Source organism: Cnephaeus nilssonii, assembly GCF_951640355.1.
Source record: "Cnephaeus nilssonii genome assembly, chromosome: 8".
NCBI lineage: Eukaryota > Metazoa > Chordata > Mammalia > Chiroptera > Vespertilionidae > Cnephaeus > Cnephaeus nilssonii.
Genome location: NC_137079.1, coordinates 41,189,561 through 41,212,219, shown reverse-complemented (window position 1 = coordinate 41,212,219; position 22,659 = coordinate 41,189,561). Strand labels below are relative to the sequence as shown.

At 44.7% G+C, this 22,659-nt stretch overlaps 1 long non-coding RNA gene across 2 annotated transcripts in view; it reads right to left on the bottom strand.

Moving 5' to 3' along the window:
• Window positions 1-15,407: 15,407 nt before the first annotated feature.
• The window catches only part of LOC307104539, a 32,126-nt gene continuing 24,874 nt past the window's right edge, over window positions 15,408-22,659 (bottom strand). Inside the window, exons 6-7 of one of the 2 annotated variants that reach the window (XR_013813897.1) lie at window positions 20,812-21,043; window positions 15,408-16,508 (exon numbers count right to left, since the gene is read on the bottom strand). This is a non-coding gene — a long non-coding RNA (uncharacterized lncRNA). Of the gene's footprint in view, window positions 16,509-17,263; window positions 17,644-20,811; window positions 21,044-22,659 lie in introns of those variants that run through there. The other variant, XR_013813898.1, reaches the window with a different exon arrangement.

Sequence of the window (22,659 nt, the reverse complement as noted above, 5' to 3'; positions counted from 1 at the left end):
GCCTGAAAATGGCCATCAGACCCTCACCCAGACTGGCTAGGCACCCCAGCAGGACCCCCAACCCTGATGGGGGTGTGGCCAGCTTGAAAACAGCCCTCAGCCCCTCACCCAGGCTGGCCAGGCCCCCATGGGGTGAGGGTCCTCGCTAGGGGGCATGGCCAGCCTGCAAACAGCCATCAGCCCCTCACCCAGGCTGGCCAGGCACCCCCAGCAGGGACCCTCACCCCATGGGGGCATGGCCAGCCTACAAACCACCACAGGCCCCTTGCCCAGGTCACCCCATGCCCCAGGGGAACCCCCACCCTGATCTGGGACACCCTTCAGGGCAAACCAGCTGGCCCCCACTCATGCACCAATCTATACTAATAAAAAGGTAATATGCTAATTAGACTGGGAGGACTTCCAGGAGACCTTCCGGACATTCTTCTGGACAAAGCCATGGTGGCAGGGCCGAGGTAGAGGAGGTTAGAGGCCAAGAGGGTAGGGCAGTTATAGGTGATCAGGCCAGGATGGGACAGCAGTTGGGGGTGATCAGACCTGTGGGGGGGGGGGGCAGTGGGGGTGATCAGACCAGCGGGTGGGGGCAGTTGGGGGTTAGCATAACAGCAGGGGGCCAGTTGGGGGTGAGCAGGCCGTCAGTGGGGGTCAGTTGGAGGTGATCAAGACAGCGGGTGGGGCTGTTTGGAGTGAGCAGGCCAGCAGGGGGGCAGTTGGGGGTGAGCAGGGTAGTGGGGAGGGAAGGTGAGGGCGAGCAGGCCAGCAGGGGAGGCAGTTGGGGGTGAGCACACTGGCACGGGGGACAGTTGGGGGTGATCAGGCTGGTAGGGGGGCATTTGGGGGCAAGCAGGTTGGCAGCGGGGGGCAGTTGGGGGTGAGCAGGCCAGCAGGCAGAGTGGTTAGGGGCAATTAGGCAGGCAGGCAGGTGAGTGGTTAGGAGCCAGCAGTCCCGGATTGCGAGAGGGATGTCCAACTGCCGGTTTAGGCCCGATCCCTGTAAACCAGCAGTAGGACATCCTTTGAGGGGTCCCAGATTGGAGAGGGTGCAGGCTGGGCTGAGGGAACTACCTCCCTCCCCCCCATGCACGAATTTCGTGCACCGGGCCACTAGTATTATTTATAATTATCAATATAATTGTGATAATTATTTTCTTTTTTATTTGTTAAACATTTTTTATTTTTCAACTACAGTTGACATACAATATTATAATACTAGAGGCCTGGTGCATGAATTTGTGCATGGGTGGGGTCTGGCCAGCCTGCCCCAAAGGGGGCCCATCAGGCCGGGCCAGTGGTGGGGAGAAGCTGCAGACAGTTGGCCAGCCGGCCCCACGCCTGATCAGGGTGTTGAGGGCCGATTAGCAGCCGGGCCGGCCGGGGTGAGGGTGGGTGATCAGGGCCCGGATCAGGCTGGTTGGCTGCCACAGTGTATGTCATAGCCACTGGTCTTCTGGCCGTTCTGGTCATTTCGCTGTTCTGGTCACTGGGCTTTTATATATAGAGATTATATTAATCTCAGGTGTACAACATAGTGTTTAGACATTTAGATAGCTTACTAAATCATCCCCCAATAAGCCTAGTACCCATCTGACACCTTATGTAGTTATAATATTATGCACTATATTCCCAATGCTGCACTTTACATCCCAATGGCTACTTTGTAACTACTGATTTTTTTTAAAAATATATTTTATTGATTTTTTACAGAGAGGAAGAGAGAGGGATAGAGAGTTAGAAACATCGATGAGAGAGAAACATCGATCAGCTGCCTCTTGCACACCCCCTACTGGGGATGTGCCCGCAACCAAGGTACAGAATTTTGTGCACCTGGCCTTGACCGGAATCGAACCTGGGACCCTTGAGTCCGCAGGCCGACGCTCTATCCACTGAGCCAAACCGGTTTCGGAAACTACTGATTATTTTTTAAATATATTTTTATTGATTTCAGAGAGGTAGAGAGAGGAAAAAAAAGATAGAAACATGCCAGGGTTGGGGAGTCAGATTCAGGGCTCAGGAGAAAATGTCTGGGGAAGTTGAAACATTCACATGTGATCCTCTGTTTATAACCTGGCAACTCTATCTTCAACTCTGTCTGGTATTCCACAGCCCAGAGGCAAACAGAGAAGGGAACTGGGAATTTCACTGCTTCTGAAGCAGTCTTCTAATAATCCTATATTTAGCTCCTCCTTCACCTCTTCTAGATGAAACCGATAATTTGGTGGCAGCGCCCCTGAGTGTATTTTGGTTTGTTCTCAGCTTTCTCCACTACTGGTCTGTAATTCAAAATTCTAGGTTCCAGCAAGTCAATCTGCTTTATCTAATCCTTTCCAGCTTCCAAAATTTGGTTTGTTTCCTCTTTTCATCCTTTTTGTCCTAATTATTTATGCCTTCGTTAAAAAAACAATTTCTTTACTGAAGATTTAGGAAGTTGGGGAGACTAATGGGTATATTCAACCTGCCATCTTATTTGAAAGTAAGAAATCATTCAATTCTCTGCCCAATGTGTGAGATAAAAACAATCAGAAAACAAACAAACAAACACCAACAACCATTCGTTTCACGACCCTTCCCTATTCTTCCACTCCTCCTTCCCCTCAGGTAATACTTTATTTTTATTGCACTGAATATCAGAGCAAAGATGCTGGCCCTGGAGACCAATAAGCCAGAAATATTGCACCATATTCAGGCAAGAGCACTTTGCCTTGCCATGTCCTCAGCCAAGCAGTCAGGAATGGTCTTATCGTTTACAGAAGACACCTAAGGGTAGTAACAAATGTCTAGTATCATTAGACATGAACATAATCAACTGTGTGTCTTCTCCGTGTGCTTATAAAAGGCCTAATGCCCTCAGAGCTGTGGGCCGTAGCGCAGGATTGCTCCTGAAGTGATAATATTTTTGCCGCAGATTCAGTTCTTACACATCAGCATTGTGCTTATTTTAGTTAAGGCAACAACAAAACGCCCAAAGGACCTGCTGCTGCCGGAATCAACTGGAACAGCTAGAGAGGGCAGAGCCCCTCCAAAGTAGGCCTGGGAATGTCTTATGAAAGCTTCACCCAACATAGACGAAGTAGGAGTGTTTGAGCATTAGTAAGTTAGATGGGTGACTGGTACAGAAGAGTTTATTAAGCAATTTCCCTACTTCACAGAGGCTTAACATTTTTAATAGTTAAAAGAAAAAGTTCAAGGGAGGGAAATAAGAATGCCTCATCCGGTGTCCTGCCTCACGAACAGCTGCCTGGAATTATCCAGGTAGTTGCTCCTCACATTGACCACAAATAGTGAGTCATTCCAAGGTACGTTTTCTGCATGGCAAGGCTCACTTCACTGTCACTTCATACTGCACACGTGTGCGCACACACACAGACAGACAGACAGACACACCTCCGCAGCTACAGTACTTCACTCAGGGGTGTCCTTTTAGACACGGTGGGAGCACGGGAGCACAGCAGAAACATCACGGGAACAGCAAGCAGGAAATGCGTTCTAAGGCTTTTAGCAAACACATACTCCCTGAAATCTGAAAAATGAAGGAAGCAATTTTCATGATCACTAAGGTTTCTCCCAGGAGTAACCACCCAGGACCCTGTCTGTGGCTAAATGGCCGGCCGCTGATGTGACCTGGGCTTATTAGCATCTTGCTCTTCACACCTGGCCCCAGACTGAAACACACCGTTTAACATGAGCCTGATGAATGTGCCAGATGCGGTGACTGGGGCTTTGGCGGGGGGTGGGGGTTGGGGTGGAGGGAGGGCTTGTGGTTGCCTGTGAGACAGTGAAAACACTGTCACTGGGAATCGAGAAAGCTTCTTAAATCGTATTTTGAAGTCCCCCTTTCACCACAGGACTGCTTGTACTGTCTGCACACCATCTTTTCAGAGATTCTTTTTCATAGAAAGAAGGTTGTGATCGTGAGTCTTACAGTCATTTCCAGGGAGCACTTGAAAAGTACTCCAGGGAGTACTTACTCACTTATTGCCCAGCCAGTAGCCCCATTTAATGTTGATTTGAGTGGTGGGTGCCATACCCAGCAACTCTCCTTCGAGAATATGCCTTCTGGATACACTGGCACATGTAGTGAAAGCCCCACGTGCAGGAAGGTTTGGTGCAGGGCTGTTTGTAAAAGCAGAACCTCAGCTACGGAACAGACGTCTACCATAGGGAATGGTGGATAACACGGGCCCATCCGTGCCACGGGGCATTGTGCCACCATGAAGACAGGAGGCAGGTCTGTAAGACTCACAGTGAGGCAAGCTGAAATGTGTTCTAACTGATGTAAGCACAGCGACGCATGCATAATGATAAAAATAGCTAGCATTTACATTTATTTGTAATATGCCCACTCAGTTCCAAGCACTTTGTATGCATTAGCTTATTTAATCCTCTAAAAGCACCGTGAGGTAGATGTTATTATTATCCCCCCCCCTTTTAATACGTTTTTATTGATTTTAGAGAGAGAAGAAGGGAGAGGGAGAGAGAGAGAGAGAAACATCAATTGGCTGCCTCCCACACACATCCAGGTGGGGGACTGAACCCGAAATCTGGCCATGTGCCCTGACTGGGAATCAAACCAGTGACCTTTTGGTGCTTGGGACAATGCTCAACCAACTGAGCCACACGGGCCAAGGCTTATCCCCTTTTTTTACAACTGAGAAAACTGAACCTGGTCAATGTTGCACAGTTAACAGCTGAGCCAGAGTTCAAACCCAGAACCCTGCAATTCACCAAGGAGGGGTGCCCACACACGTGTGCACACATACATACACACACACACTCATATGTGCGTAGGAGATAAGTATCAGTTGCCTGTGGGGAGGGAAGGTTTAAGGGCTAGGTTTCTGAGGTGAAAACAACATATTTTTTTATTGAACACCTTGTGTGCTATTTGCTATTTATCATATTCGTTTTCTCAAATAACAAAAATGTTAGTACATTTTAAAAAGTCACATGGTATGAAAAATGACAAAACGAGCAGTAAAATATCACATCTATGACTTTATTATCTATCTATCTATATAAAAGCCTAAGTGACTGTTATGGCGGAACGACCAGAATGACGGGAACAACCGGTCGCTATGATGCACACTGAACAGGCAGGCAGGTGAGTGGTTAGGGGTGAGCAGGCAGGCAGGCAGGCAGATGAGCGGTTAGGGGCGAGCAGGCAGGTGAACAGTTAGGGATGAGCAGTCCCGGATTGTGAGGGGGATGTCCGACTGCCGGGGGATTGGGCCTAAACCGGCAGTCGGACATCCCCCTAGGGGTCCCGAATTGCGAGAGGGCGCAGGCCAGACTGGGGGACCTCCCCCCTCCCATGCATGAATTTTGTGCACCTGGCCTCTAGTATGGAATATTTTTCTTGTCCCTCATTTTTACCCCAGATTCCTAGTCAGCCAGACATTGACCTTAAGTCCCTAGTGAAAAACAAGAATTCTTATAAAAACAGCTTCTCATATTTAGCTGCATTTAGTGACACATTTTTGAAACTACTGTGTTGGAATAGCTTTTGTAACATTTATATGATAAATAAAATAATTCCTCTCTAATGGTGATTATACTTCTGTAAACCAGTTACTAACCCAGCTTATAATTGTAGAAAAGAGTTTTGCTAAAAAAAAAAAAAAAGAAGAAAAGAGTTTTGCTATTTACTTGTACATGGCATTGCACATCATACGTGTGCAAATTGCTTTTTTGTCTGTGATGCAACCCAGTGGAAAGTTCAAAATGTGACCAACCTGCCTCCTCATTCACAGGGCTGTGACAAATCACAATGAGTCAGTCCTGCCTCCAGTGTTCCTAGGGAAATTCATTATGTGGCTTCCGTAGTCCCTAGAGAATGTTCAGTTACTCATGAAGTGAGTTGAGTACATATGTGACAAGTCAGGCAGTAGAAAATTGCTTCAAATTGACCACCGAGCCAAGAAGTTTCTTCGGGATTCATGGAATCACATTGTCGTGAGGGATCTCAAGACATCCGCCAGTCTGGTCATTCCCAGACCTGACTGGTCACCAGAATCATCTGGGGGATCTTTTGTTGTTGCTATTGTTTCTCCAGATTGCTGGGCCCGCCCTGAAAATTCAGTAGCTCTGGGGTGGGACCCAAGAATTTGCAATCCATCCTAGTTGATTTCTGATGCTCGGTCACGTTTGGGAGTCACTGATTTGGCTTACTTCGCTCTACTTACCCATATAATTTTGACTCATCTAATTGTGCTTCCGTGAAGTAGCTGGTAAGTCAATGAATAATGAAATGCCCTATGAGGTGTTTAAAGATACATTCTGCTGCATTTGCATGGACGATATAGATTATAATACATAGAACAATATGTGTGGGTAGAACACACATGCTCGGCACTGTATAGTTAAAAAAGCATTTGCAGATACTGTAACAGAGGCAATGTGGTGTCGTGGTCAAACAACAGGTTTTGAACACAGGCTTCTTATCTTCTGAAGGAGCTCAGAAAGTGCCATCCCCCAAATAGGCCACTTTGGTGTGAGGATTATCTTGAGCAGAAGGCAATTGTGAGTCAACAGATGCAGCAAGAGTTCTCTGTCCCCTCTTATCTGCCTAAAAGCAGGGCATGAATCTGCTTTTGTGAAGATGTGTCCCCCATACCAGAGAAAGAAGAGCAACCTCCATCACTGGAGACAGGGACTTGACGCTGAGATGCCTTTGCATACACAGGCCTTCCTAAAAATAACCCTTCGCGTCCATTATTCTCCCATGTATGTCCTAGTCACTTCCCCATGATTTACCACGCACCAAAGCCCAAACCCCGTTTTCTTTGTTAAAATGGTATATATAAGCCCCTGAGTCAAATTTTCATTTGAATTTCATTCTTTACTTCGAACTCTCATGCATGTTAATGTTATTAATTGTATGCCTTTTCTCCTGTCCATCTGTCTTTTGTTTAGTTCGCAGGCCCTCAGTGTATGAACATAAGAGGGTAGAGGAAAAGTTTTCCTTCCCAACACTTCAAACCTCAGTTCCACATTTTCCTATCTATGTGAATTCAGACTTGTTTCTCTTTTCTTTTCTTTTTTTAAAAATTTATTTATTTATTTATTTATTTATTTATTTATTTATTTAAGAGGAGAGAGAGAGAGAGAGAGAGAGATTGAGAGAGAGAAACATGGATCGATTGCCTCCTGTACGTACCTTGACCGGGAATTGAACCCGCAACCTGGGTATGTGCCCTGACAGAAAATCAAACCTGCCAACTTAAAAAAAATTTTTTATCTTTATTGTTCAAAGTATTACGGATGTCCCCTATTTTCTCCCATTGACCCCCTCCACCCAGTACCTGCCCTACTTTTGGTGTACAGGATGACACTCCAATCGAGCACACCGGCCAGGGCAGACTCATTTTCTTTTTAAAATTTTCTCTGTACCTCATTTTTGTCATCTACAAAATTATGGTAAATAATAGTACTATCATGGGGTTGTAAAGTTCAAATAAGTTAATACTTTTAAGCCCTTAGATCTGAGTCTGGTAAGTAGTAATTACTTGGAATATATTAACTGTTATTTTATGTGATCTTCACAAGGTATTATTATCACAATTTTATGACTATGAAAATTGAAGTTTGGAGAGTTTAAATTACTTGTCCCAGGTCAGATGAAAAATAATGGAAACTTAAAACCAGTTCTTCTGACTCCAGATTTCATGATGTCTAGTTTTTAAGTATTTATTTAACATTATAGAGTTGTCTATAACGTTGATTCTTGCCAAGAGGATTTGGAACAAATGTTTAATACTGAGGACCAGAAGATTCTGGTAATATTTTAAAAAAATGGAAAAGTAAAAACAGCAAAGAGAACTTGCTTTAAAAACAGCTCTTGAGCCAGCCGGTTGTGGCTCAGTGGTGGAATGTCGACCTATGAACCAGGAGGTTGCAGTTTTGATTCCCAGTCAGGGCACATGTCAAGTTGTGGGCTTGATCCCCTGTAGGGGGCATGCAGGAGGCAGCTGATAAATGGTTCTCTCTCATTATTGATGTTGCTCTCAATAGCTGTTTTTTCTTTCTTTTTAAAAAATATATTTTTATTGATTTCAGAGAGGAAGGGAGAGGGGGAGAGAGAGAGAAACATCAATAATGGGAGAGAACAGTTGGTTGAGTGTTGTCCCTGCACTGCAAGGTTGCCTATGCCTGGGTTTGGGGCTCGATCTCCAGTCGGAGTTGTGCAGGAGGCAGCTGATCAATGTTGTGCTCTCACATCGATGTTTCTCTCTTTACCCTTCCTCTCTCTCCAAAAACCAATGAACTATTTTTAAAAACAAACAGCTATTGATAACAAATAAAGGAGAGGTTTTAAACAACAATAAATAAATGACATGTAAGCAAAAGTATAGGTATGAAATTGAATTAAGTGAGGTTGCAATAAAAATAAAAAAAATCAAGTGTGCTTTTGTCAAATTTACCAAAAATGAGAGTAATATCAAAGAGAGGAAGTTCCATTCTACAGTTACTGCCTCCTGAGTATCATTCAGTTGACGGGGAGACTATGCATAGACATTTACCATGTTATTGTAAAGACTAGGGGCCCAGTGCATGAAGTCATGCACCTTGAAAGGAACTGTGGGCCATGAGGCTGCGGTGGGCACAGGGGCAGGTCTCCGTCCATCCTCTGAGCCCCAGTCCGGCCCCTCCCGCCGCAGCCCCCCAGTCCCCTGTCTGCCAGCAGCTCCACTCCCACCACTGCCACTCCCATGTGCTGACAGTGCCGGCCCCGCTCGCACCTGCAGACGGTGCAGAGTGATTGGGGCCAGCTCCAGCAGTGGGTGTGAGTAGAGCTGTCGCTGGTAGTGGGTGCAAGAGGCGGCTGCCGGCCCCGATTGCCCCTCAGGAGCAGGGGGAGGTGGAAAAGCCCTGAGGGGCGATCAGGGCCAGAAGCGACTCCAGTGCCAGCAGTGGGTGTGAGTGGGGCCGGCGCCAGCAGCAGGTGCGAGTGCCGGGTGGGACCGTGGTGCATGGGAGCAAAGAAGAATTTTCACCAGAGGCTCGCCCCGATGACAGCGATCGGTGCCCCGCCTTGGTCTGGTGCCCCTGCTCACCTGCTCCACCATCCCGCCGCAGCCAATGCCCACCATGTTCCGCGTGCGCCCCCTGGTGGTCAGCGCACATCATAGAGACCAGTTCTGCTGTTTGGTCTATTTGCATATTAGGGTTTTATATATAGAGATACTTAAATCATTCAGCTCAACACTGGGGTAAAATTGAATAGAATTAGTCATGTGGAAACAGAACATTATAAGCCCCATATTCTTTCATTCAAACTTGGCAAGAGATTGTAACTGAAGCCAGACACTACAGGCCTTAATTGCAGTTTAATTTTTCTTTAAATATATTTTTATTGATTTCAGAGAGAGACAGAAACATCAATGATGAGAGAGAATCACTGATTGGCTGCCTCCTTCATGCCCCCCCACTGGGGATCTAGGCTGCAACCCCGGCATGTGCCCTTGACCAGAATCAAACACGGGACCCTTCATTCCGCAGGCCGAGGCTCTATCCACTGAGACAAACCAGCTAGAGCAGTGGTCGGCAAACTCATTAGTCAACAGAGCCAAATATCAACAGTACAATGATTGAATTTTCTTTTGAGAGCCAAAAACCGACTTCTGCACATGGGCCATGAAGTTTCAATAGCACTGTATGTGCGCGCCCGCACTTGGTATTTTGTGGAAGAGCCACACTCAAAGGGCCAAAGAACCGCATGTTGCTCGCGAGCTGCAGTTTGCCGACCACTGAGCTAGGGCATTTTTTATTTTTTAATGAAAAGAAAAGGTGATGCAGATTCTTTGAGAGACAAGCTTTTAGCCAGCCATTAATCTTTTTAAATAGGGGAAAGTTACTGAATATTTACAAACCTATTACCATAAAATTTAAGTTAACTATATATTTAGTATGTAACTTTTAAAAATTCTTTGTTAATAAGGACAAAGGGCTTTATTTTAAATTAAGAGGTCAATTTTAGAACTTCTAGGGAATATTCACTTATAATTTAAATAACATTTGTCACATGAAACTCTTCAAGTTCATAGTTTATGTCAGGTTTATAACTATGATCAGAATAGTGCTTGATTTTACCTGCCATGTTTGTAATAATTTACTGTCCTCAGTAATCTATTCTATTTAACTAAAGATCTGTGTTAATTCTCTTAAACTTAGGAACAAAGCCAAAGCATTTATTACTTGTAAAATTCTAGGGTTTTTGTTTTGTTTTACTGATTGGTTCAAATGGTTTTCAAATTCGGTGTTGTTGTTTTTTTATATCAAAAAAACAACAATACCGAATCAAACCCTATATATTTTTATTGATTTTCAGAGAGGGAGAGAGATAGAAACATCAATGATGAGAGAGAATAATTGATTGGCTGCCTCCTGCACGTTCTCTACTGGGGATCAAGCCCACAATCCAGCATGTGCCCTTGACCGGAATTGAACCCGGGATCTTTTAGTCCTCAGGCCGACACTCTATTGACTGAGCCAAACTGGCAAGGACATAAAATTCTGTGTTTTTAAAAAATAAAAATAAAGGATTTAAAATTGAGTAAAAATCTTAACAGGTGCACCAGTGGCTAGTCAGATATGACTTGGAAATCTTGGCCACATTATGAAATGCCTATATTTGGGTACTGAGTCAACATTACAAAACAGAGGATAGAGACGTAGGTCAGTGGAGCATGGCTGATTGTGATTAATTATAAACCAACAGGGTAGTAGGCTGTTAGAAAACCCCATGCAGACTCCAGCTAGATCACTAGACGCGGAGAGAACAGGGAGGGAGAACAGGGAATGTCTCACTCTACTTTTCATCACACCTGGACTGTATGGAAAGGCCCTATTTTGAGAGGAACCACGAGAGCACAGAGTGTGGGTATACTGGCAGCCGTGGGGGGTATACACCTGGGCTCGTGCTTCAAGAAGAACTTGTGGTGGAGCAGTGGGAGGTGCAGGGAACCAGTAGCTCCCAGCTGCAGCACCTTTAGGCTCTACCTCCGCTTTCAGACTGAAGCCACACTCGGCCCAGGCAGCCCGCAGCCCAGGACTGGGCTCAGATGGAGGACGAGAGCCTGGCCATTTCTGCCCAGCAGGACTCCTCTCATGGACCATCTCTGAGCTCCTAGTTGGGTTAGGCAAGTCTCTGAGACCTGAAACCCAGGCTCAGGCTCTCTGCCCAATCCTGCTTCCTTCCTCCTCTCTTTCTGGGTGTCAGATTAGCACCAAAATCTGAACCCTTTTCTGCCTAATTCTCATTTGTCTTCCCTCACCTCTCACAGGCATTACCCCACCCCGCCTGCCAATAAATTGCTTGCACTTCTAACTCCATCTCAGCTTCTGCTTTTGAAAAACCCAAAATGAAGGATGTGCTCAGTAGTCCTTTGATCAATATTTAATCAATCAATTAATATTTTATCCTTCCAATTATTATTAAGGAGCCAGGTGACAGCATGAATAAAAACCAAAATTCTATTTCTTTAAGAAGGATGTTTAAATGTTGGCAGCCTCCTCTTTATACTTCGATAGTTGATAGAAAAACCATGGGTCTTTGTAGCACCCTCCTGCCTTTGTGACCAGCAGTGGGATGTGAACCTTTGGCGGTGCTTCCCGGGCGACCTCTTCAGATACTTTCTGGCTTTGAAGTTCTCTGGTTCTATGAATAATTGAGTATTTTCACAAAAAGAAGGGGAACTGATTTCTTCTGGGTTGCTCTAACAGGCAGAAATAAAAGTAGTTACGGGGAGCAGGGTTTTACTCCATACAGAAAAAATCCTTTGAACTGGGAGAGCCCCAAAATGAAAGGGACTGTCCCTGGAAGTTGTAGGCTCCCGTGTTAGTCCCGAGGGCTGCCATAACCAAGTACACACAGGAGTTCATTTCCTCACCGTTCTGGCTAGAAGTCCAAGATCAAGGTGTCAGCAGGTTTGGTTTCTTCTGAGGCCTCTCTCCCGGGCTTTCATGATAGCCACCTTCTTGCTGTGTCCTCACATGGTTTTGTTTTCTTCTTTGCCCGTGCATGTCTGTGTCCAAATTCCTTCTTCATATAAGGACACCAATCATGTCATATTGTCTATTCTAGACCAAATGGGGACCTGCCCTACTGCACATTCTGTCTGAATGTCCTGCAAATCACCTCGGTTGTGGCTAAAATAGATTTCAGGCTGTGGAAGAAGCATCAGCGACGTGCCCACATCTCCTTGGCCGGGACGTTTTTGAGAATGCCGGCCTGACTTCCAGCTGTCAGCACCTGCAACTCTTTTTTTTTTTTTAATCCTCACCTGAGGATATGTTTTTGTTTTGTTTTATTTTTTGTTAATCCTCACCTGCGGATATTTTTCCATTGACTTTTCAGAGAGAGTGGAAGGGAGTGGGGATAGACACAGAGAGAGAAACATCAATGTGAGACACATCAATTGGCTGCCTTCCACACATGCCCTGAACAGGGCTGCAACTGAGGTACGTGCCCTTGACCGGAATCAAACCCAGGACCCTTCAGTCTGAGGGCCGACACTCTATCCACTAAGCCAAACCGGCCAGGGCCCAAGGATATGTTTTTATTGATTTTAGAGAGAGGGGAAGGGAGAAAGAGAGAAAGAGAGAGAAAAAGAGAGAGAGAGAGAGAGAGAGAGAGAGAGAAACATTGATGGGTTGCCTCCCACATGGGCCTCAACTGGGGTATATGTCCTGGCCGGTAATTGAACCTGCAACCTTTTGGTGTATGGGCCGATGCTCTGCCCAGCTAAGCCACCTGGACAGAGTAGCACCTGCAACTCTTCACTATGAGGCTCTTTCTGGCTTTGGGTGTGATAACTGAAGTGAAACTCTACATCATCTCCAGCATGCTGGAGCCCCAGTTGCACACAGAGATAATTTGTTTAAAGAGCACCTTAAGACCCAGCTGGCCTGGCTCAGTGCTTGAGAGCCAACCTATGAACCAGAAGGTCATAGCTCAATTCCCAGTCAGGGCACATGCCCGGGTTGTGGGCTCTATCCCCACTAGAGGGCGTGCAGGAGGCAGCTGATCAGTGATTCTCATCATTGATGTTTCTATCTCTCTCTCCCTCTCCCTTCTTCTCTGAAATCAATAAAGACATATTTTTTTTTTTTTTAAAGAGCACCTTATGAGGTAAGAAGGGGAGCATGCTGTTATCAAAAGACCATTTTTTCTTGGAACATGGCAGAACTTTCATGAGTATGAAGGCGAGTTCTGTCAAGGTTGTTCTACTCAAACTATTGCATTAAAAATGTGTTACTGTAGGAAAGAGCAATCAAGTGAAAAGTGAAATCACCAGGAATGTCATCTAATCCCTTAAAGTATGTGGCAAATATTTTTTAAGTCTTCAAAATTGCACTTTCATGTTACATAGAATGATGTAGACCTGTATTCTTTTTTAAAAATAAATCTTTATTGTTCAGATTATTACAATTGTTCCTCTTTTTTCCCCCCATAGCTCCCCTCCACCTGGTTCTCACCCCACCCTCTGCCCGTACCCATCCCCACTGTCCTCATCCATAGGTGTACGATTTTTGTCCAGTCTCTTTCCGCACCCCCTACACCCCTTCCCCCCTGAGAATTGCCAGTCCACTCCCTTTCTATGCCCCTGATTCTATTATATTCATCAGTTTATTCTGTTCATCATATTTTTAATTAACTTGATTTTTAGATTCACTTGTTGATAGATACATATTTGTTGTTTATAATTTTTATCTTTACCTTTTTCTTCTTCCTCTTCTTAAAAAATACCTTTCAGCATTTCATATAATACTGGTTTGGTGGTGATGAACTCCTTTAGCTTTTTCTTATCTGTGAAGCTCTTTATCTGCCCTTCAATTCTGAATGATAGCTTTGCTGGGTAGAGTAATCTTGGTTGTAGGTTTTTGCTATACATCACTTTGAATATTTCTTGCCACTCCCTCTGGCCTGCATAGTTTCTGTTGAGAAATCAGCTGACAATCATATGGGTGCTCCCTTGTAGGTAATTAACTGTTTTTCTCTTGCTGCTTTTAATATTCTCTCTTTGTCTTTTGCTCTTGGCATTTTAATTATGATGTGTCTTGGTGTGGCCCTCTTTGGATTCCTTTTGTTTGGGGTTCTGTGCACTTCCTGGACTTGTAAGTCTATTTCTTTCACCAGGTGGGAGAAGTTTTCAGTCATTATTTCTTCAAATAGGTTTTCAGTATCTTGCTCTCTCTCTTCTTCTGGCACCCCCATAATTCTGATGTTGGTACGCTTGAAGTTGTCCCAGAGGCTCCTTACACTATCTTCATATTTTTGGATTCTTTTTTCTTTTTGCTTTTCCAGTTGGATGTTTTTTTTTTTTGCTTCTTTGTATTTCAAATCTTTGACTTGATTCTTGCGATCCTCTAGTGTGCTGTTGGATCTCTGTATATTGTTTTTTATTTCAGTCAGTGTATGCTTGATTTCTAGTTGGTCCTTTTTCATATCTTTGAGAATCTCACTAAATTTATCAGCCTTTTCTAGAAAATTCTTGAAAAACCTTATAACCGTGGTTTTGAACTCTATATCCAGTCATTTGCTTTCCTCCATTTCTTTCATTTGTGACATGTTTCTTTGTCTCCGCATTTTGGCTGTGTCCCTGAGTTGATAGAGTGACCTTGTATGGTAGGTGTCCTATAGGGCCCAGTGGCTCAGCCTCCCAGTCACCTGAGGTGGACACTCTTGGTGTACCCCTTTGTGTGCAGTGTGCACAGTCTTGTTGTAGTTAAGCCTTGATTGTTATTGGTATCACTGGGAGGAATTGACCTCCAGGCCAATTGGCTGTGAGGATCAGCTGTATCTATGCTGGGAGAACTTCTGTGCTAGAAACACCCTTATGAGACAAAACTTGCTTCAGTGGATCTTTGGTGTTCACTATGTCTGCCCCCTGAGTGTGTCCCTTATGGATCTGAGGTGTTGTAATCTGGATGGTCCTACTCTGACCCCTGGGTACACTGGCTCTTGGATCTCCAAGGAGGTGCAAAATCAACCACTGCCTGAGGCCACCCAGCAGGAGCTATGGAGAGATCTTCAAATTCCTCTTCTTTGTTTGGGTTTTGGAGGTGCCCAGATGAGGCCCAGCTGTGAAGCAATGGATGTTCTGGGTCTCACTGACTCAGCTGAAGTTTGTTAGGTAAGTCTAGATTTCAAAGGACCAGGCCATTCACATGCAAAAGCCTCTGCGCTCAGCTTGGAAGGGGCGGAGTCTCAGGGCAGAGCAAACAGCAATGGCTTCCCATCAGCCCTGCCCTAAGAGGCCCCTGGGTCAGTGTCCCGTGGTAATCGCTGCAAGCACCTCTGAGAGAAAGCCGCCCTTGAGTTTTGCCCACTGCCAGACAGTCCAGTTTCTCCCCGTATGAGTCTGGGTCCCCAGAGTCTCGCTCGGAACTGGTGTTCAGAGCAGTCGGGAGCTTTGGTCTCCCTCCCGATTGAGAAAGCCAGCCCTCAGTTGCCAGCCCTCTCCATGCGCGCGCCTTCGTACCTCTGCACTTCCACAGCTCCTGTGAGTCTCAGTGTGCTTTTCTCTTTCCTTCTAGCTGTAGAATTTCCACTCAGCTAGCCTTCCTGTGGTTCTGGATGATGTCTGTTTTGTCTTTTAGTTGTAGTTTTGAAATTGTTGTGCGAGGCAGCAGTTCAGGTGTTTACCTATGCCACCATCTTGGTTTCCCTCCTAGAACTGTATTCTTGACGTATGCTGTATTCAGTGAATAAAAAGCAAGGTACAGAACAATGTGAGTAGCATGGCACCATTGTGTAAAGAAAAGGTAGATCACCAGCTGGAGTGGCCCAGTGGTTGAGCATCAACCTATGCATCAGGAGGTCACTGGTTCGATTCCCAGTCAGGGCTCAATCCCCAGCAGGGGGCATGCAGGAGGCAGCCAATCAATGTTGATGTTTCTCATAGATGTTTCTATCTTTCTCTCTCCTTTCCTTTCTCTCTAAAAATCAAAAACATATTGAAAAAAAGAAAAAGAAAAGGTAGATCTATGATCACACTTACTTATTCATGGGCTATCTCTAGAAAGACCCCAAGTCGTTGGCAATGGTGGGAAGGTGTGCTGAATTGAATGATGGCTCGCTCCATCTCCATCCCACCCTCATTTTAAGGTGCCGTCCTCAACTGAGGAGGTTGGAAAGACAAATACTACATTCCCAGACTCGTTTGCAACTAGGATTCTGAGAGTGTAGTTTCCTTGGTTGAATTTGGGAAGCAGAAGAAAGGGGCGGGGCATCTTCCTGCTGCTGTTTTCAGTTGGTAAGCAGGGTGGTGGGACTTCAGCCGCTCAACCCCGTGTCCCAGTGTCAGAAGCCACTTGTGGAGGCTGGGAGGCCGTGTGGTGACTCTGGCACTCTGGTTCACTGCCATGGTGGCTGCCCTTGAATTCTGTAACTGCTGGGGCAGCCCTTTGTCCCTCTTCCAGCCCTGCCAGAGGTTTTGTAAGCACTGGATTCCTCATATTAAATCCCTTTGTTCTTGAAGTACCGTCAATGAACTCTTGCTCATGTAGCGCTGGAATGGGGTGAAAATGAAGTGAGAGGAAAACTTTTTTTCACTCCATGCTTTTCATTTAATAAACAATTTTTTTTTAATTGTGGTAAAATATACATAACACTGAAGCTTCCAACATGAATATCTGCCCTTCTCTCCCTTTCTGTTCTCTAAACTGCTCTTTGGTCTTCACAGAATGTTGATTCTTCCCCTCCCCCTATAATGTTCATCTTTTTGCAAAGGGTTGGCCTTATGCACATATATCCAGTCAATCAGAGGACTCCTCTGCTTCCTTGGGATAAACTGATCAATTACAGTCCATGGATGGACGATCTGGGTCTTCATCACTTTAGGGTTTCATTTGTTTAATGTGTTGTTAGAGTTGTCTGACATCAATCAGCATAAATTCGGAAGAGCTAAATATAACTATCTATGGTTTTATTTTTTTATTTTTTTTTATCTGTGGATTATTTTATTCTTTTTTTTTAATCTCTTTATTGATTAAGGTATCACATATTTGTCCTCGTCCCCCCATTCCCATCCCACACCCCTCCCCACACATGCCCCCACCCCCCTGTTGACCTTAACCGCTGGTTAGGCTCATATGCCTGCACACAAGTCCTTTGGTTGATCTCCCCCTTTACCCCCACCCTTCCCTACCCTCCCCCCCCCCGAGGCCCGACAGTCTGATCCATGCCTCCTTGTTTCTGGGTCTGTTCTTGTTCATCAGTCTATGTTGTTCATTATTTCCCCTAGATGAGTGAGATCATGTGCTATTAGAAATACACTTATAAGAACCGAAAATGAGACAAGCAATAATGGTTATGGTGACAGGCAAATGAATCAGTGTGTAGTGAGTTTCTTTCTGGGCCAACAGTTCTTTTGAGACCCAATTTCAATGTCCAACAGTTCCTTATGTGTACATGTCAGCACTGACATTTCAGTTCTGGATGGTGGACAAATGGTGGTAATGCAGGTCCGACTCTGTCCGGTTTGGTCCTGGGCAATCTGCAGTGATGCACAGCTGCTAATTGCTAGTATGGGAAGGCCACATCAGCGTCTTCCGTCTCTGGACTGCTTCTCTTCTGTCTTCATGGCTGGAGTAGTCCTGTCGATTCCTCTCTTGCTGGAATCCACATGGTCTCGGAGTTGTTTTCTGAAAATATACAAACATATTCTCGACCAAAGGTTAATAAAGGAATATTTTCTATAAATTTGACTGGGGATCCTTTTTCAATTTTTGCCCAAATGATTTTCCTCTGGCTTGTTTTGTCACCTTGTGTGTTTTTCATGGGTGTCTTGCTTTTAGCCTTACAATTAATTTTCTAAAGTATTAATTTTCTAGATGTAATTTACTTACAGGATATTTTTCCTTACATGATATTCCTCTACTATCCCCTCCTTTTTTGATTTAAATGTTAGGAGGCTTTTGAAAATTTTATAATGTAGTCTTGATGGCTTTTAAATTTTAAGTTTTTGCACTATAATATTACTGTTTTAGGTTCATTATATGGTGCACAATTTTATCATGAGATGAAGTACCAATAAAAATTTTAGTTGACACTTTAGGAACACCTTTTTGTCCGGTACAATTAATTTTTCTAGAATATTCACTTGTTTCAACTAGCCAATTTAAATTTGCCTGAAAACTTGACTACTATTTTACTGTCAAATTTATTACTCTAACAATAATCTTGTTTTACCCTGTAAATATTGGTGGAAGGGATTATTTGCCTTCTTGAGTAGGTCCTGAGCATTCCTGGTGGTAGGCTGGATTTAGATATCGTAAACCCACTTCCCCACACCATGGGTACAAGGCAACTCAAACAATTCTTGTTGGAGTGAGAGGGCAGCTGCTGTCGGCCAAGTCTCTGTTGGTCACCTGGGTCCTGATCTGAGCTGGGCATGGGAAGCACGAAGCAGCCATGGGGGCAGGAGACCTCCCTCCGAAGGGGCTAGGATTCAGGCCCCTGCAATGTTGGGGGGGTGAGGGTCTGTGCCCCACCTCTGTTGATCCCCAAATTCTCTCCTGATGGCCCCTCTGTGACTGTGCCTGTCTTAGGTTGTTCCTTCCTTGAGGAATCTTACCCATCTCTGGCTAACCAGCCATCCTCCGGGGCCAAGCAGGGTGACGTGAGGTTCAGTTTTGTCTCCTTGGTAGCCTATGCCCCCGTGGCCTCCATGCCCAGCACCTGCCTTGGGATCCCCTCGCCTGCTGGCGGGGCCCCAGCACTGATCACATATCTTTTGGAACCCGGGTTTTAACTATCTATGGTTTTAGTTCATAGGATATAGCACTAAAGCCTTGACTCTCTCTATAAGTATACTGGATCCCAGATAAATATGAATCTATCCTGATCATGAGGGAGGAACATGATAAAAGATGAAAAGGAATTTCAAAACTACAAAATATTTATCCTGGGGGAAGGAGACACCTGATCAGGAGACATGTGCTCTGAGTCTCACCGTAATGTGAATGAAGTTGCCCTAAAAAATCTCCAATTCTGTGCTTACCAAGCAACCTTCTGGTTGCTTACGTGGCTTTCCAAGAACCTCAGTGCCTGGGAATGAGGACCCAGGCTGGATAACTAAGCCTTGTCAGAGGCATACGGAAAGGGATGTGAATAAATCAGTTCATTTATCATCAGAAATTAGTTAACCGCCCGCCTTCTGGTTTATATATTACTAGAGGCCTGGTGCATGAATTCATGCACCAGTGGGGGTCCCTCGGCCTGGCCTGTGGGATCACGCCGAAACCGGCTCTCCGACATCTCCTGAGGGGTCCCGCACTGTGAGAGGGTGCAGGCCAGGCCAAGGGACCCCACCAGTGCACGATTGGGGCCAAGGAGGGACGCAGGAGGTTGGCCAGCTGGGGAAGGACCGTGGGAGAGCTCCAGGGAGTGTCTGGCCCCTTCTCGCTCAGGCCTGATTGGCCAGACCCCAGCAGCAAGCTAACCTACTGGTCAGAGCATCTGCCCCCTGGTGGTCAGTGCATGTCATAGCGACTGGTCGACTGTCTGCCCCCTGATGGTCAGTGCACATCATAGCAAGCAGTTGAGTGGCCTTAGCATATCATTAGCATATTACACTTTGATTGGTTGAATGGACGACTGGACACTTAGCATATTAGGCTTTTATTATATAGGATTAGTTCCTTTTGAATTTGATTAGCACCGTCTGTCTAGCTATGGGACATGACCAGATTGTGCTTTCAAGTATATAAGATAGAGTATCAAATTTGAGATTCTGATAAATTCCTAAGGTGATAGGTAATGCACAGTCAAACGGAGCTTATTCCAAAACATAGCAATTATTTCACCTTGTCTCTCATTTAGAAACTCTTAAATGTCACATCACAATAGCTCTGTTCCTGTAAATCAGATAAAAATGGATGGGGAAATGGTTACTTGAAATTCCTTTCATCCTTCAATAGGGCATCACAAGGTTTTGAGTGGCCTTGTGCAACCTTTACAAGAAATTACTTCTTTTCTAAAAATAAAGGCAGCTTATAATCATCAAATTGCATTTCTCCTTCTTCTTTTCTGGTTTATAAAGCTGTCACTTTCCAGGACACATTGTAAAGGGCCAGACGGAAGGAAAGAGTTACACAGGCGAATGCAGTTATCCACTCTGAATGACATTAATTTTCTTAAAGGACAGCTGTCTACCATGAAGTCCGGAAGCAGTAGCAGTGTTCAGCCAGGCTATGACTCCTGCCAACCTCCACGCCACATATTAAGTTCATTTAGGCAGCATTCATAAGAGTTATCAAGCTCATCCTAGTAAAAGCAATTGTGAGTCCACATCTGTGACATCTTCCAAATTTCCAATATCATTTCTTTGAGGGAAGTTTACTCTGTCTTTAGACTGTGTTTCAAAAATCACTAGATTTTATGTAAAATGTATAGGTTGAGACTGATGGATTAAGTCAAAGTAAAGGGAAATACTGGCTTGCTTCTCTGCCCCCTACTTTGTTATTTAAGTACATGCTGCACAGAAAATTACTCTAATATATTGGTTCAATTCTTCCCCAAACACTGAAGGTCTTAAAAGACCCCCTAACTACTGACTAGCCTACTCACATTTCTATGAAAACTGGGAAAAAGAGCTAGATTGCAGAAATAGGTAGTAATAAACATTTGAATTCTATTAAAACTGTTACAAATACAAATGTTATTGAAGAGAGCTAGTTTCAGTGTATCACCATAATCTAATTACTGTTTTGAAAGAGGGAATCTGACCCAGAGGAATAGTAAAACCATTTTTAAAAGGGACTCAAATCCCCTGTTAACTGAAAAGTAGAAAAAAAGTTTCTGCACCTTACCCCAGGGGAAATTGTGCAATGTTTATGTCTATGGAGGAAAAGCAGCAAAGCAATGCCATGCTGGGTCTCTGGTTCTTATCGTTGCTTGCTATCCGTTGTCATTCCTCAGTCCTCCAGAGAGAAATAATTCACTCTTAACAAGCCGAGGTATTTTCAGCCAGGCATCACTCCTCCAAGCTCCCAGAGGATTCTGGAAAGTCCAACAGTTCTTCCATTAGAACTCGGCCTTCAGCTAGAAGAGGTCAATGGGGGAAAGGGGGCATATGTAATACTTTCAACAATAAAGCTAAAAAAAAAAAAAAAAAAGAACGGGCCTTCATATTAGTATGAAGGAATATTGGTCAAGGTAGGAGGGTAGAGGATATTTCACTTATCACTTTGTTAGTTTGGCTCTAACTCTGAAGGATTTAGTCCTATAGACTCTGGGCTTGGCAGACGCAGCCACTATCTCCACCTTTACCTCCAAGTGGCATTCTCCCCGGGTGTGGATCTATATTATCGGCTAGGACGGACCTAGCCCATAATACAGATCCACTGCACAGACCAGACGACTTAAACAGAAATTAATTTTCTCACAGTTTCGGAAGCTAGAAGTCCAAGATCACGGAGCCATTAGAGCTGGTTTCTGGCCTCTCTACCTCTTCAGGATATGAATTAGAGCTTTAAGATATGAATTTGCAAGTAACACAGTTCAGTCCATAACAGTTCTGTGTCTCTCTCATCCTATATAATAAAGAGCTAATATGCTAATTAGATTGAATAACAGAATGACCTTCCGGACGACCGTCTGGATGACCTTCCGGATGAAGCCAGGGCTGCGATGAGGGCCGGCCAGGGCTGCAAGGGCCAAGCCCCTTGCACAAATTTCGTGCATCAGTCCTCTCATAAGGACACCAGTCATATTGGATTAGCGCCCAGGCTTCCCTACTATGACCTCAACTTGATCTCATCGGCAAATACCTCGTTTCCAAATAAGGTCACATTCACAGGTACCTGGGGTTAGGACCTCAGCACATCCAACTGACTTTAGCAAGCACTAATGTTGTGTTGAATGACCCAGCCATCCTTTTAACCATCAATGGATGTGCTGAGTTGTGATTCGGTGATGTCTTCAGGAAGTGCTCTAACTGGTGGTGGCTGCTGATTGGCCCCTCAGGGTTATACCTTTTAGCACAGTGATCTTCCGGGGTTATGGGGCTCGGTTTTTTTGTTCAGTGAGGATTCTAGACTAGGGCAGCACACAGTGCATGGGCTTTTGCTGAGTAAATGCTTCTCTGGCCCCACCTTGTCTTGTGGTTGCCTGAGTAATGCAGAGAGATTTAGCTCACAGCCTGACACTGGTTTTCTAAGAACTAAATGTGTGTGACCTTAGGCAACATACACAACAGTGGTTCTCAAGCTTCAGAATCCCCTAAATGACTTCATAAAACAGACTGCAGGACCACACCCTCAGAGTCCCTGATTATAAAAGTTGCTTAAAGAAAGCAATTGCTGGTAATGCTGATAATGCTGGCCTGGGGATTACACTTTGAGAAATATCATGATATGCCATTGCCTACAAAGGACGATCTAGTCAATCAAAAAACTTTGAAAACATGTTATTATTTCAATATATATATTTAAAAAACATAGCAAGGTGGAGAGAACAGTAGAATGAATCGCTGGGTATTCACACCCCAGCAGGGACAACTTCTTGAGTGTATGAGCTGGCTCCACCATGGAAGGACCCCGTGCTGTGCTTAATGCTAAGCTTCACGGTCTTGAAATTCTTAATAATTTCTCAACAAGGGGGCCTGCATTTTTATTTTGCAAATTATATAGCTAGTCCAGCTTCCCCATGCTGACCAG